This window comes from Arachis ipaensis, chromosome B09, assembly GCF_000816755.2.
Source record: "Arachis ipaensis cultivar K30076 chromosome B09, Araip1.1, whole genome shotgun sequence".
In the NCBI taxonomy this organism is placed as follows: Eukaryota; Viridiplantae; Streptophyta; class Magnoliopsida; order Fabales; family Fabaceae; genus Arachis; species Arachis ipaensis.
This window is the reverse complement of record NC_029793.2, coordinates 31,680,620-31,694,215: the sequence shown is the minus strand read 5'-3', so window position 1 is coordinate 31,694,215 and position 13,596 is coordinate 31,680,620. Positions and strand designations below refer to the sequence as shown.

At 34.5% G+C, this 13,596-nt stretch overlaps 1 long non-coding RNA gene across 1 annotated transcript in view; it reads right to left on the bottom strand.

Moving 5' to 3' along the window:
- LOC110267106 overlaps positions 1,065-13,596 on the bottom strand; it is a 23,940-nt gene continuing 11,408 nt past the window's right edge. The window contains exons 2-3 of the long non-coding RNA XR_002354439.1: positions 10,445-10,450; positions 1,065-1,879 (exon numbers count right to left, since the gene is read on the bottom strand). This is a non-coding gene — a long non-coding RNA (uncharacterized LOC110267106). The remainder of the gene's footprint in view (positions 1,880-10,444; positions 10,451-13,596) is intronic.

The following is a 13,596-nucleotide window of genomic DNA, read 5'->3' as shown; positions in this document are numbered from 1 at the left end:
ATAAAAAAAAATTAAAATTTTTAAAAATAAAATGAGCTTCATACTAAAATTGTTTAACAACATACAAGTGTCGACTGAAATTGACTGCTATAATGTTAATTTTTTACTATTATTTATAAAAAAATACAAAATAAAAAAATTTTGAATTACTTTTTTTATTATACTGTATTTGAAAATTGGCCAAAAAGTGTTGATTACTCAACAAAACTCTTTTTGTTATGGCCTAGTAGAACTGATTCAACGGACAAGTTGGTTATTTTTGTGGCACAAGCAGCGGAGTGGAGCAAGACATACGCATCGAAGTATTGAACGTAGTTGGAGAAATAACAAGTGCAGTAGCATCGGCTACGTAGGTTACGAGCATTTCGCGAGTAAGACAAGAGAGATATTCCAAGTGTTCTTCTACACTCATCAACTCTACGCATTCTACATCTTGTTCTACGTAATTCACGTGGAGGGCATACGTGTCCAATTGTTCCAGGCATCTTCCTCTTTCTTATTGACAGGTATCTCAGATTTTTACAGTCTCGCAAACATGCACGCTTGATATTTGCTCGCCTTTTGCCTTCTTCTGCTCTTGAGCTCAACTTCTCCAAGGCTCCCGCTAATGCGGTATTAATTAAATAATTAACTTCTTTAGATACATACTTATACCGTGTTTTTTTTCTTTTCATTTAAATATTTAAAATGTTTAAAAAATAACAAAAAATTGTTAGAAAATTAAATCAAGAATATTCAAGAAAGTAGTACAACTACAATATACTAGAACATTGAAGAAGTTCAAAATCAAATTGAATTGAAATTGAATGGAAGTTGCACTCATCACCTCCATACTAGAAGAATCATGAAGTGCATTGGAAGCTTCAAGATTGATGACTAAGCTTAATAAAGAATTTTCAAGATGTGTTTGAAATTACAAGAAGTTACTTATTTGAATAGTCAAAGTAAGAAGCAAAGTTGGATAAGTATGTGTATTAAGAAGCTAGTAGAATCATGAACTTTTAGTATGAAACTTTACCTATATAAAGGCACATATGCCTTATGTATTTAGTGTGTTCCATGAAATGAAAAAAGATATGATTATGTGAAGTCCTTCTTTGTTCTATTATTTCATATGAGTGTTGGTGAGTTTGAGAGATTGAAAATATGATAGTGTTACTTAAGAAAGTGAGTGATCTTGGGGCCAATTGAAGTGTGGGTATTTTACTTACAATTGGTATCAGAGCTGGTTAATCCGGCGCCTGGTGTTTGAGAGTTTGCGAGGTGTGGGAGAGTTCTCACATAGTTGTTGATTCATAGAGTCGGTATGGCAAACACTTTTAATATTGTGTGGTCCGGTCCCAAGTTAGATGGGAAACTTGATTATAGTTATTGGAAGACTTTGATGTCTACCCATTTGAAGGCCCAGAACCGGTGGAATTTCATTGAACCAGGTTTGTAAGAAGGAGCAGATGTTGCCCAACAAAGGAGAGATCAATTGGCGCTATTTCAAATTCATCAAGGAGTAGATTATACGGTGTTTGGCAAAATAGCAAATGCTAAAAGTGCAAAAGAAGCATGGAACACGTTGAAACTGTCATATAAAGGCGTAGATAAAGCTCAGAAAGCAAAGCTACAGTCTTTGAGAAGAGAATATGAAAGGTATGAGATGTCTAGCTCAGAAACCGTTGAGCAATATTTTACTCGTGTTACAGACTTTGTCAATAAGATGAGAGTCTATGGAGAAGATATGCCCGATAGCAAAGTGGTGGAGAAAATTCTTCGCACCATGCCGATGAAGTATGACCATGTGGTGACTACGATACTAGAGTCCCACGATATGGATACTATGACGATTGCAGAGTTGCAAGGAACCATGGAAAGCCACATCAGTAGAATACTGGAGAAGTCAGAAAAATCAACCGAGGAAGCCCTGAAAAGCCGAGTGAATTTCAACAACGTTGCAGAATCAAGTCGTACACAAGAAGGACGAGGTCGTGGTTTTAATTTTCAAAGTAGAGGCAGAGGAAGTTTCAGAGGTAGAGGTCGTGGCAATTACAACCAAGGAAGTTAAAATAATTTTACACCACCTAATCAAGGAAGAGGTGGAATGAATTTCAGACCTGTCAACTGAGGAAGAGGTCGAGGCAATTTTTATCAAGAAAGAACCAATTTCAATTGCTTTCATTGTGGAAAGTATGGACATAAAGTAGTAGATTGCATATTCAAAATGGTGAATAACAATTAAGCACACGTTGCAGAAAATCGGCATCAAAATATTGATGATAATCCGGGTACTCAAACTTTATTTTTTACAAGTAATTCATGTGCTAAAGATGAAAGTATATGGTACTTGGATAATGCTTACAGTAATCATATGTCCGGTAGAAAGGAGTTATTTTCTTCTCTAGATGATTCAGTTAAACTATTATTGAAGTTTGGTAATAGTACAAAGATCCCTATTAAAGGAAAAGGGCACATACCAATTAGATTGAAGGATGGTTCTCTGAGTTATATTTCTAATATTTTCTATGCTCCTGAACTTGATTACAATTTACTGAGTATGGGCAATTATCTGAGAAGGGATATAAGATGATAACTTATCATGGATATTGCACTGTGTTTGACAACAACGGAAGGTTCATAGATAAAGCAAAGATGACTTCAAACAGAATGTTTGCATTAAAAATTTAACATGTTAATCCCTCTTGCATGAGTTCTGTGATACTTGATGATAATTGGTTGTGGCATATGCGGTTTGGGCATTTCCATTTTTCTGGCCTAAACTATCTGTCAAGAAAAGGACTTGTTTCTGGTCAACCGCGGATTCATATTCCCAATTGTGTTTGTGAGATTTGTCAACTGGGAAAGAAGCACAGAGATCCATTCCCTATAGGAAAGTCATGGAGAGCCAGAAGATTACTTGAAATTGTGCATTCAGATCTCTGTTCTGTAGAAGTTCCAAGTAACGGTGGTAGCAGGTATTTTATCGCTTTTATTGATAATTTTAGTAGATATACATGGGTATACTTTCTGAAGTAGAAATCGGAAGCATGTGATGTCTTTAAGACATTCAAGGTGTTTGTCGAAAAACAAAGTGGCTGTAAAATCAAAATCCTCAGAACAGATAGAGGAACAGAATATCTTACGTGTTCAGAATACTTTAAGCAACACGGAATTCAACACCAACTAACAACTAGATACACTCCTCAACAAAATAGAGTTGCTGAAAGAAAGAACAGAAACATCATGAATATGGTCAGATGCATGCTCAAGTCAAAATAAATGCCTAAAGAATTTTGGGCAGAAGCAGTCGCAACAGCAGTTCATATTTTAAACAGGTGTCCAACAAAAAGTGTTCGTGATAAAACTCCAGAGGAAGCTTGGAGTGGAAAGCGGCCTTCCATTCATCATTTCAGAGTCTTTGGGTGTATTGCTTATGCCCACATACCAGATCAATCAAGAAAGAAGTTAGATGACAAAGGCGAGAAGTGTATCTTTATTGGCTATAGCACAGACTCAAAAGCATACAAGTTGTACAATCCAGAAACAAAGAAAGTAATCATCAGCAGAGACGTGACATTCGACGAGAAAGACATGTGGGACTGGAACACAAAGACAAAAAAGCAGCTGACTATAATTCCAAATACATGTGATGAAGTAGAAGAAAGACAACCTGACACAACTGAACAACCATAATCATCTAGAAGACCTCAAAGAGAGTGGAGACTACCTGCTAGATTAGCAGATTATGAAGTTGGCAATGACAATGATTCGTCTGATGAAGAAATCATAAACTTTGCTCTATTTTCAGATTGTGAGCCGTTGAACTTTGAAGAAGCCTCTAAAAACAACAATTGGAAGAAAGCAATGGATGAGGAGATTCATGCCATTGAGAAGAATGACACATGGGAAGTTGATCGTTTCAAAGCAAGATTAGTTGTTAAGGGATACAAACAAAAGCCAGGTATCGATTATTTTGAAGTATTTGCTCCTGTTGCAAGATTAGACACTATTCGTACGATTATTTCACTCTCGGCTCAAAATAAGTGGAAGATACATCAAACGGATGTTAAGTCAACATTTCTAAATGGCACTTTAGAAGAAGAAGTGTATGTTGAGCAACCTGCAGGATATGAAGTTCTTGAAAAAGAAGATAAAGTTTACAAATTGAAGAAATCTTTGTACAGGTTAAAGCAAGCACCAAGAGTGTGGTACAAGAAGATTGATTCTTATTTCATTAAGAATGGTTTCAGAAGATGTCTGTTTGAGCATACTCCTTATATCAAGTTCGTTGAACCTAGAGATATCTTGATCGTGTGTCATTATGTTGATGATTTAATCTTTACTAGCAACAATTTGAAGATAATTACAGAATTCAGGGAGGCTATGATAAAGCACTTTGAAATGACAGATATGGGCTTGATGTCTTACTTTCTTGGCATTGAAGTGGTTCAAAAAGATTATGGAATTTTTATTTCTCAGAAGAAATATGCAAATGATATTTTGAAGAAATTTCAAATGGAACATTCAAAACCAGTTTCTACTCCAATTGAAGAAAAGTTCAAGCTGCTGAGAAAAGATAAAGGAAAAACAGTGAATCCCACATATTACAAAAGTTTGATTGGAAGTCTAAGGTACTTAACTGCGACTAGAGCAGATATTGTGTTTGGAGTTAGTTTGCTTAGCAGATTTATGGAGGAGCCTTGTCCCAACCATTTGCAAGCGGCAAAAAGAATTCTTCAATATATCAAAGGAACTTTAAATGATGGTATTTATTATGAAAATACTAATGAAGTAAATCTTGTCGGTTACACTGATAGTAATTGGGCCAGAGATATAGAAACAAGAAAAAGTACATCACGAACATATTTTCTACTAGTAAAGAATTTTGCAAATAGGTTCTCGTTGTAAGTATAGTTTCTAAACCAACAGAAGATCCTTTCGTATAAAAGTTTGGTTGTTACAAGTAACAAAACCTAATAAAATTTATAACCGAAGTATTTAAACATGGGTCGTCTCTCAAGGAATTCCAGGGAAGTATGATTTATTATTGGTTATGGAAAAATATCTTTTTGGGTTTTTGAAATAGGGAACAAGGAAATAAATTGGCAAGAAAGTAAATTAATTATCATGAAAACCCTTGCAAGGTATAAGAACTGGAAATTCCATCCTAGTTATCCTTATCAGGTGTGATGAGAATTGTTTATTGCTCCTACTTAGTTAACCCTTACTAAATAAAGGAAAGTCAAGTGGACTAATCAATTTGATTCCTCAAGTCCTAGTCAACTCCTATGGAAAGAATAGCTTTAGAGGGATCCAAATCAATCAGCAAATTCTAATTTTCAATCAACAACTGAGTTTGATAACTCAAGTGTCACCAATTACTCAACCAAAGCAAAGGGGAGAAAATCTATTCAAATAAAAAAGCCTTGACCAGGAGAAGATTAATTGAAAGTTCCATCCTTGTTGGAATCTCTCAAGAGTAATCGTAAAAGATTGTTGTTATTACTTAGTTAACCCTTACCGAATAAGGGAAAGTCAAGTACATGAACCAACGTCTGTCATGAGTCCTAGTCCTCTCCTTGGGAAGGTCTAGCGTTAGTGATCAGAAGGCCAGTCTACAACTTTCAATTATCACCAGGCTCTTGAGTATTCCAACTCAAGGGTCTCCTAGTAATAAATTCATCAATTAAAGTAGTAAAGCTAAGAATGTAAAAAAGCTAAATTAAAATCATAAATCTGAAATACCTCAAATTGCATTAAATATAAATTCGAATCTAACATTAGAAGGTTCATATACCAAATTGGATAAAAAGAGAATCAACAAGAAAAATAGAATAAACTAGTAAGCTAGAACAAATAAAAGTAGAAGATAAATTAAATTAAAGAAACATTTAACCTGGAATTAAGAAAACGAAGAAATCCTAATCCTAAAACCTAAGAGAGAGGAGAGAGCCTCTCTCTCTCTAGAAAACTACATCTAAAACCTAAAATTGTGAATTATGAGAAGTTGTGTGAATGAATGAATGGATTCCCCCACTTTATAGCCTCAAATCTGTGTTTTCTGGGCCGAAAACTGGGTCAAAAACAGCCCAGAAATCGCCCCTAGCGATTTTTGATATGTCCAGCACGCGGCAAAGTCACGCGTACGCGTCGTCCACGCGTACGCGTGGATTGAATTTTCTCCAGGTCACGTGTGCGCCTGATCCACGCATGCGCGTCGCCTATCTTCGGGGCAGCTATGGAAAATTATACATCGTTGCAAAGCCCCGGATATTATCTTTCCAACGCAACTAGAACTGTTTCATTTGGACCTTTGTAGCTCAAGTTATGGTCGATTTAGTACCAAGAGGTCAGGCTGGATAGTTTTAGCAGTTCCTTTAGTTTCTTGTATTCCTTCCACTTTTGCATGCTTCCTTTACATCCTCTAAGCCATTCCTGCCTTGTAATCTCTGAAATCACTTAACACACATATCAAGGCATTGAATGGTAATAAGAGAGGATTAAAATTAGTAAAATTTAAGAGCAATGAAACATGTTTTCAATCATAGCACAAAAGTAGGAAGGAAAATTTAAAACATGCAATTACATGAATAAATGTGAGAATAGTGGATAAAATCCACTCAATTAAGCACAAGATGTACCACGAAATAGTGGTGCATCAAATCTCCCCACACTTAAATATTAGCATGTCCTCATACTAAACTCAAGAGAAGCTATAAGAGTGAAGAGGAATGGTAGAATGTATGAAATGCAACCTATCTGTATGAATGCAATCTACATGCTAAGATGTTTCTACCTACTTGGTTAAAAATAAATAAGCTCTTCAAGACAAACATAAATCAGATTTCACTAATTCAAATTATACAATAAAAGACAAGCAAACTTGTAAGAAGATAGCTTATGAAAGCAGGAAACATAGAATCAAGCATTGAACCCTCACTGGTAGTGTATATGCACTCTAATCTCTCAAGTGTCTAGGGTTAATTCACTCTACTCTTCTCTAATCATGCTTTCTAAACTTTATTCTTTATCTAACCAATCAACAAACATTTAATATACCAATGCAAACATCATGAGGTCTTTTCAAGGTTGTAATGGGGCTAAGGTAAGGGTGAGGGTATATATATGTATGACTAAGTGAGCTGAAATATGAATCTTTAATTAACCTAAACTTTCACCTAACATACACACATACTCTATATAACTCTAGAATCATGCCTAGCTACCCATAATTTCTACTTTTGTATCACATACTCATGTACCAAATATTTTTTTTGTTTCACCACCTATGCATTGATCTTTTATTAAACTTAGCATTGGGGTAATTTTTTCTCCTTATTTACTTATTTATTTATTTATGCTGGAAATATATATTTTTATTTATTATTATTTTTTTTATAAGCATAACATATCAATGCACATGTTATTTTAATTATTTTGGTTTCACATGAGCATGCACCCAAATTCCAAATAATTTATCAATAAAACACTATACACTTTCATCAACCCAAGTTTTCACAGTTCTCCACACTTAATTGATACACAATCTCTAACTTAAGCTAACCAAAGATTCAATTGGGGTTGATTAATTTGTTTTTCCGCTTAAGGCTAGTGATGTGGTAAAATATAGAACAATTGGGGATTAAAAGGCTCAAAGTGGCTAACAAGGATGACATAAAAGGGTAGGCTATTTGGAATAAGTGAGCTAATAAAATAATGACCTTATTCATATGCATGCATATAACACATTAAACATTAGACATATAGACTGAAACAAAATATAGATTACAATCATAGAGAAGAAAAACACACAAGAATAAAATATTATGGTTAAATAATGTAACCATGTAATCAAGATCAAATCTCACAGGTTGTGTGTTCTAGCTTTAAACTATGTTCCAATTTACAATCTTCAAACAAGTTTTAACACAAAAGTTTAGATTTAAATTAGTGAAAATTTTCAAAGATAGGGTCTTAAAAAGAAACTTATTATTTTTCAACTAAATAGAACATGCATGCAAATACCTATTACTATGCAATCTATCCTATCATAAACAAAGTAAAAAATAAACAATTTATTGGTGCTAAGAAAGAGAAATTACCTCCGAAAGTCAGGTACTGACCGACCTCCCCACACTTAAAACTTGGCACCGTCCTTGGTACCATCAGTCAGGAACAAAGGGGGGCTGGTAGCAGTATCTCCACAATCGGGACCGTCATGGCTCCCTGTGCTGGTAAATGAAGTGGAGTCCAGAGTGTCTGGGTCTTCTTTAGGTGGGTGGTTGCCAACAAGCAGCTCCTTGAGGTATGTAAATCGGCGCTTGTTACGGCGCTCTCTTTGCTTTCCCTGCCGGTCTAACCTCTGAATTATCTGTAGGAGTAGCTGATTTGTTGAAGGTGCTTGTGCTTTTTGTTCTTTTTCTTTTTGGTGACTTGTTAGAGGCTCTCTCTATACCCTTCCTGGTGGCCATCCTGAAAAGGGAGAAGAGAAAGGGGCATGAATTCAAAGGGATAGAGCAAGGAAGAGGGCAGTACGAGTGATAATCATGCCAAGGTAAAGAAGAATGTCGTTAAGACATGGTCGCGACTCCATGCAATTAGGACATCAATGGAAATATAGCATGATAAATTGAGGCAAATAAATGCAAGATGTTTATTGGCATGCTGGCAAAAGCATGAGTAGCGTAAATCAAGCATTAAAAGCGAAAATGTATTATCAGTCGTAACAAACTAACAATTACATTTGTATTGACAATTATATTTAATTAATAAACTTTTGGAAGGATTTTGTGAAAAATAGGCATTAGAGTGAAAGGATAGAATAATTAAGAATTCATAATGCTATACGGGCTTTTCACAAACACTTAGTATGCATGTAAAATATGTTAAGGAAAGTAAGAACTCTAACATGCATGCAATCCAAAAATTAATATTAATTGTCAAATCACTCTCTAATATATCCATAAGCACGAGTATAATAATATAAGACCCAAATAAAACTCCAACACCAATATAAAAATTAATGCATGAGAAAAAAAAAAAGAAAAGAATGGGAAAGAAACCATAAATAACTAAGCATGAAAGAGAAATTGAAAAGGAAGAATAATAAATAAATGCAATAATTTAAAAGAAGTAGAGGGGGAGAAGGAAAAGAAGTAGGAATGAAAAAGAATTGAGGTTGGGGGAGAGAGATTTGAAATCAGGCGGTGTGCTGATTGAATTGTGCGTCGCATGCGACGTGTACGCGTACAGCACGCGTACGCGTGGGTCGCATAAATTTCAAGTGACGCGTACGCTTCAGGCACGCGCACACGTGGATTGCCACATTTTGAAAATGACGCACACACGTCAGGGACGCGTACGCGTGGGTAAATTCATGCCTGTAGCACAAGTCCAGCGTGGGGGCAGCACAACACTTTGTTCAGCACGCTATTGACGCCGATTTTCATCCCAACGCGTACGCGTCGCTGACGCTTACGCGTGGGTTGAACTTTTTGCAGGGGACGCGTACGCGTGAGGTACGTGTACGCGTGGTGTGGCTTGTGCGCCACGCACCCCTCCCACGCGTCTCTCGTGCAACTCTCTGTTCAGGTGCGCTTACGCAAACGATGCGCGCGCGTCATGGACGCTTGCGCGTCGATATCCCCCCCTCCCCCCTTTTTTTAATTTATGCAGAATGCAGTATACAACTAATTTATGCAGATATTATGAATGGATACTGAGAAAAACAAAATAAAGTTAAGAAGAAAACAAAACAAAATAAAATTAAGACTGAAAAAAAGATCATACCATGGTGGGTTGTCTCCCGCCTAGCACTTTTAGTTATTGTCCTTAAGTTGGACATTTGGTGAGCTCCTTGTCATGGTGGCTTGTGCTTGAACTCATCTTGAAACTTTCATCAATGCTTGGACTTAATTCCCCGGCAATGGCGCTATTTTGACGAACGTATTTTCTGCTAGTAAAGAATTTTGCAAATAGGTTCTCGTTGTAAGTATAGTTTCTAAACCAACAGAAGGTCCTTTCGTACAAAAGTTTGGTTGTCACAAGTAAAAAAACCCAATAAAATTTATAACCGAAGTATTTAAACCTCGGATCGTCTCTTAAGGAATTACAGGGAAGTATGGTTTATTATTGGTTATGGAAAAGTATCTTTTTGGGTTTTTGAAATAGGGAACAAGGAAATAAATTGGCAAGAAAGTAAATTAATTATCATGAAAATCCTTGCAAGGTATAAGAACTAGAAATTCCATCCTAGTTATCCTTATCAGGTGTGATGAGAATTGTTTATTGCTCCCACTTAGTTAACCCTTACTAAATAAAGGAAAGTCAAGTGGACTAATCAATTTGATTCCTCAAGTCCTAGTCAACTCCTATGGAAAGACTAGCTTTAGAGGGATCCAAATCAATCAGCAAATTCCAATTTTCAATCAACAACTGAGTTTGATAACTCAAGTGTCACTAATTACTCAACCAAAGCAAAGGGGAGAAAATCTATTCGAATAAAAAAGCCTTGACCAGGAGAAGATTAATTGGAAGTTCCATCCTTGTTGGAATCTCTCAAGAGTAATGGTAAAAGATTGTTGTTATTACTTAGTTAACCCTTACTGAATAAGAGAAAGTCAAGTACATGAACCAACGTCTGTCATGAGTCCTAGTCCTCTCCCTTGGGAAGGTCTAGTGTTAGTGATCAGAAGGCCAGTCTACAACTTTCAATTACCACCAGGCTTTTAAGTATTCCAACTCAAGGGTCTCCTATTAATCAATTCATCAATTAAAGCTAAGAATGTAAAAAGCTAAATTAAAATCATAAATTTGAAATACCTCAAATTACATTAAATATAAATTCGAATCTAACATTGGAAGGTTCATATACCAAATTGGATAAAAAGAGAATCAACAAGAAAAATAGAATAAACTAGTAAGCTAGAACAAATAAAAGGAGAAGATAAATTAAATTAAAGGAACATGGAACCTAAAATTGAGAAAACGAAGAAATCCTAATCCTATAACCTAAGAGAGAGGAGAGAGTCTCTCTCTCTAAAAAACTACATCTAAAACCTAAATTGTGAATTATGAGAAGTTGTGTGAATGAATGAATGGATTCTCCCACTTTATAGCCTCTAATCTGTGTTTTCTGGGCCGAAAACTGGGTCAGAAACAGCTCAAAAATTGTCTCCAGCGATTTTTGATACGTCCAGCACACGGCAAAGTCACGCGTGCGCGTCGTCCACGCGTTTGAATTTTCTCCAGGTCATGCGTGCGCCTGATCCATGCATGTGTATCGTCTATCTTTGGGGAAGCTATGGAAAATTATACATCGTTGCGAAGCTCCAAATGTTAGCTTTCCAATGCAATTGGAACCGTCTCATTTGGACCTCTGTAGCTCAAGTTATGATCGATTTAGTACCAAGAGGTCAGGCTGGACAGCTTTAGCAGTTCCTTCATTTTCTTGTATTCCTTCCACTTTTGCAAGCTTCCTTTCCATCCTCTAAGTCATTCCTGCCTTGTAATCTCTGAAATCACTTAACACACATATCAATGTATCGAATGGTAATAAGAGAGGATTAAAATTAGTAAAATTTAAGAGCAACGAAGCATGTTTTCAATCATAGCACAAAAGTAGGAAGGGAAATATAAAACATGCAATTACATGAATAAATGTGAGAATAGTGGATAAAATCCACTCAATTAAGCACAAGATATACCACGAAATAGTGATGCATCAAATCTCCCCACACTTAAATATTAGCATGTCCTCATGCTAAGCTCAAGAGAAGCTATAAGAGTGAAGAGGAATGGTAGAATGTATGAAATGCAACCTATCTGTATGAATGCAACTACATGCTAAGATGTTTCTACCTACTTGGTTAAAAGTGAATAAGCTCTTTAAGACAAACATAAATCAGATTTCACTAATTCAAATTATACAATAAAAGACAAGTAAACTTGTAAGAAGATAGCTTATGAAAGCAGGGAATATAGAATCAAGCATTGAACCCTCACTGATAGTGTATATGCACTCTAATCTCTCAAGTATCTAGGATTAATTCACTCTACTCTTCTCTAATCATGCCTTCTAAACTTTATTATTTATCTAACCAATCAACAAATATTTAATGTACCAATGCAAACATCATGAGGTCTTTTTAAGGTTGTAATGGGGCTAAGGTAAGGGTGAGGGTATATATATGTATGGCTAAGTGAGCTGAAATATGAATCTTTAATTAACCTAAGCTTTCACCTAACATATACGCATACTCTATATAACTCTAGAATCATGTCTAGCTACCCATAATTCCCACTTTTGTATCACATACTCATGTACCAAATATTTCTTTTGTTTCACCACCTATGCATTGATCTTTTATTAAACTTAGCTTTGGAGTACAACTACAATATACGAGAACATTGAAGAAGTTCAAAATCAAATTGAATTGGAATTGAATGGAAGTTGCACTCATCACCACCATACTAGAAGAATCATGAAGTGCATTGGAAGTTTCAAGATTGATGACTAAGCTTAATAAAGAATTTTCAAGATGTGTTAGAAATTACAAGAAGTTACTTATTTGAATAGTCAAAGTAAGAAGCAAAGTTGGATAAGTATGTGTATTAAGAAGCTAGTAGAATCATGAATTTTTAGTATGAAACTTTGCCTATATAAAAGCACATATGCCTTATGTATTTAGTGTGTTCCATGAAATGGAAAAAGATATGATTATGTGAAGTCCTTCTTTGTTCTATTATTTCATATGAGTGTTGTTGAGTTTGAGAGATTGAAAATGTGATAGTATTACTTAAAAAAGTGAGTGATCTTGGGGCCAATTGAAGTGTGGGTATTTTACTTACAAAAATTAATTTAAAATAATTTAAAATTATTTTATTTTGCATTTTGAATTATTATTTATTTTAATTTGTATTTTTTAATTATTATTTGAAAAATTAAATAATCTTAAATATAATAAATATGTAATTATAAATATAAAATTAAATAAAATTATTTTGAGTGATTGTACTCCTAAAATTACGGTAAATTTTTAGTGAAGATGGTTTTATAGCTTTTATAACCAAGAAATACAAAAAGATAAAAATAATTGGAAGATGCTGTTTGAATATTTGAAAAAGGGTTATTTTAAGTAACTAATGATTTTTTTTAAAAAATATGAATAACTATCAATAAAATAAAAATATATTACACTTTTAAATTATCTATTTAAATCTTAATATTAGAATAACTATCCGCACACTTAATAAAATGAACATCTGATATATTCATTATTCATATTGTTTAATATTTTTATTGTCTACCTATATTTTTCCTTTAATTAAAAAATTAATTAAGTGTTTAGTAGACACTGATACATGATACAAATATTGCAACATAACTTCAAGTAAATGTTATACCATTGGATGTTTCTTATATCTTTTATATACTTAAAAATCAACTTAATCTATTTGTTTAAAATATACATAAACAAAAGTTCTTCAAGTACAAGTTTATTAATGTCCAATTTTATAATTTCTATAAAATTTAGTATAGATGATATTCATTTTATTATATATATTATTATGATTCAATAGTTGCATATAAAATTTTACAATGCAAGGAGC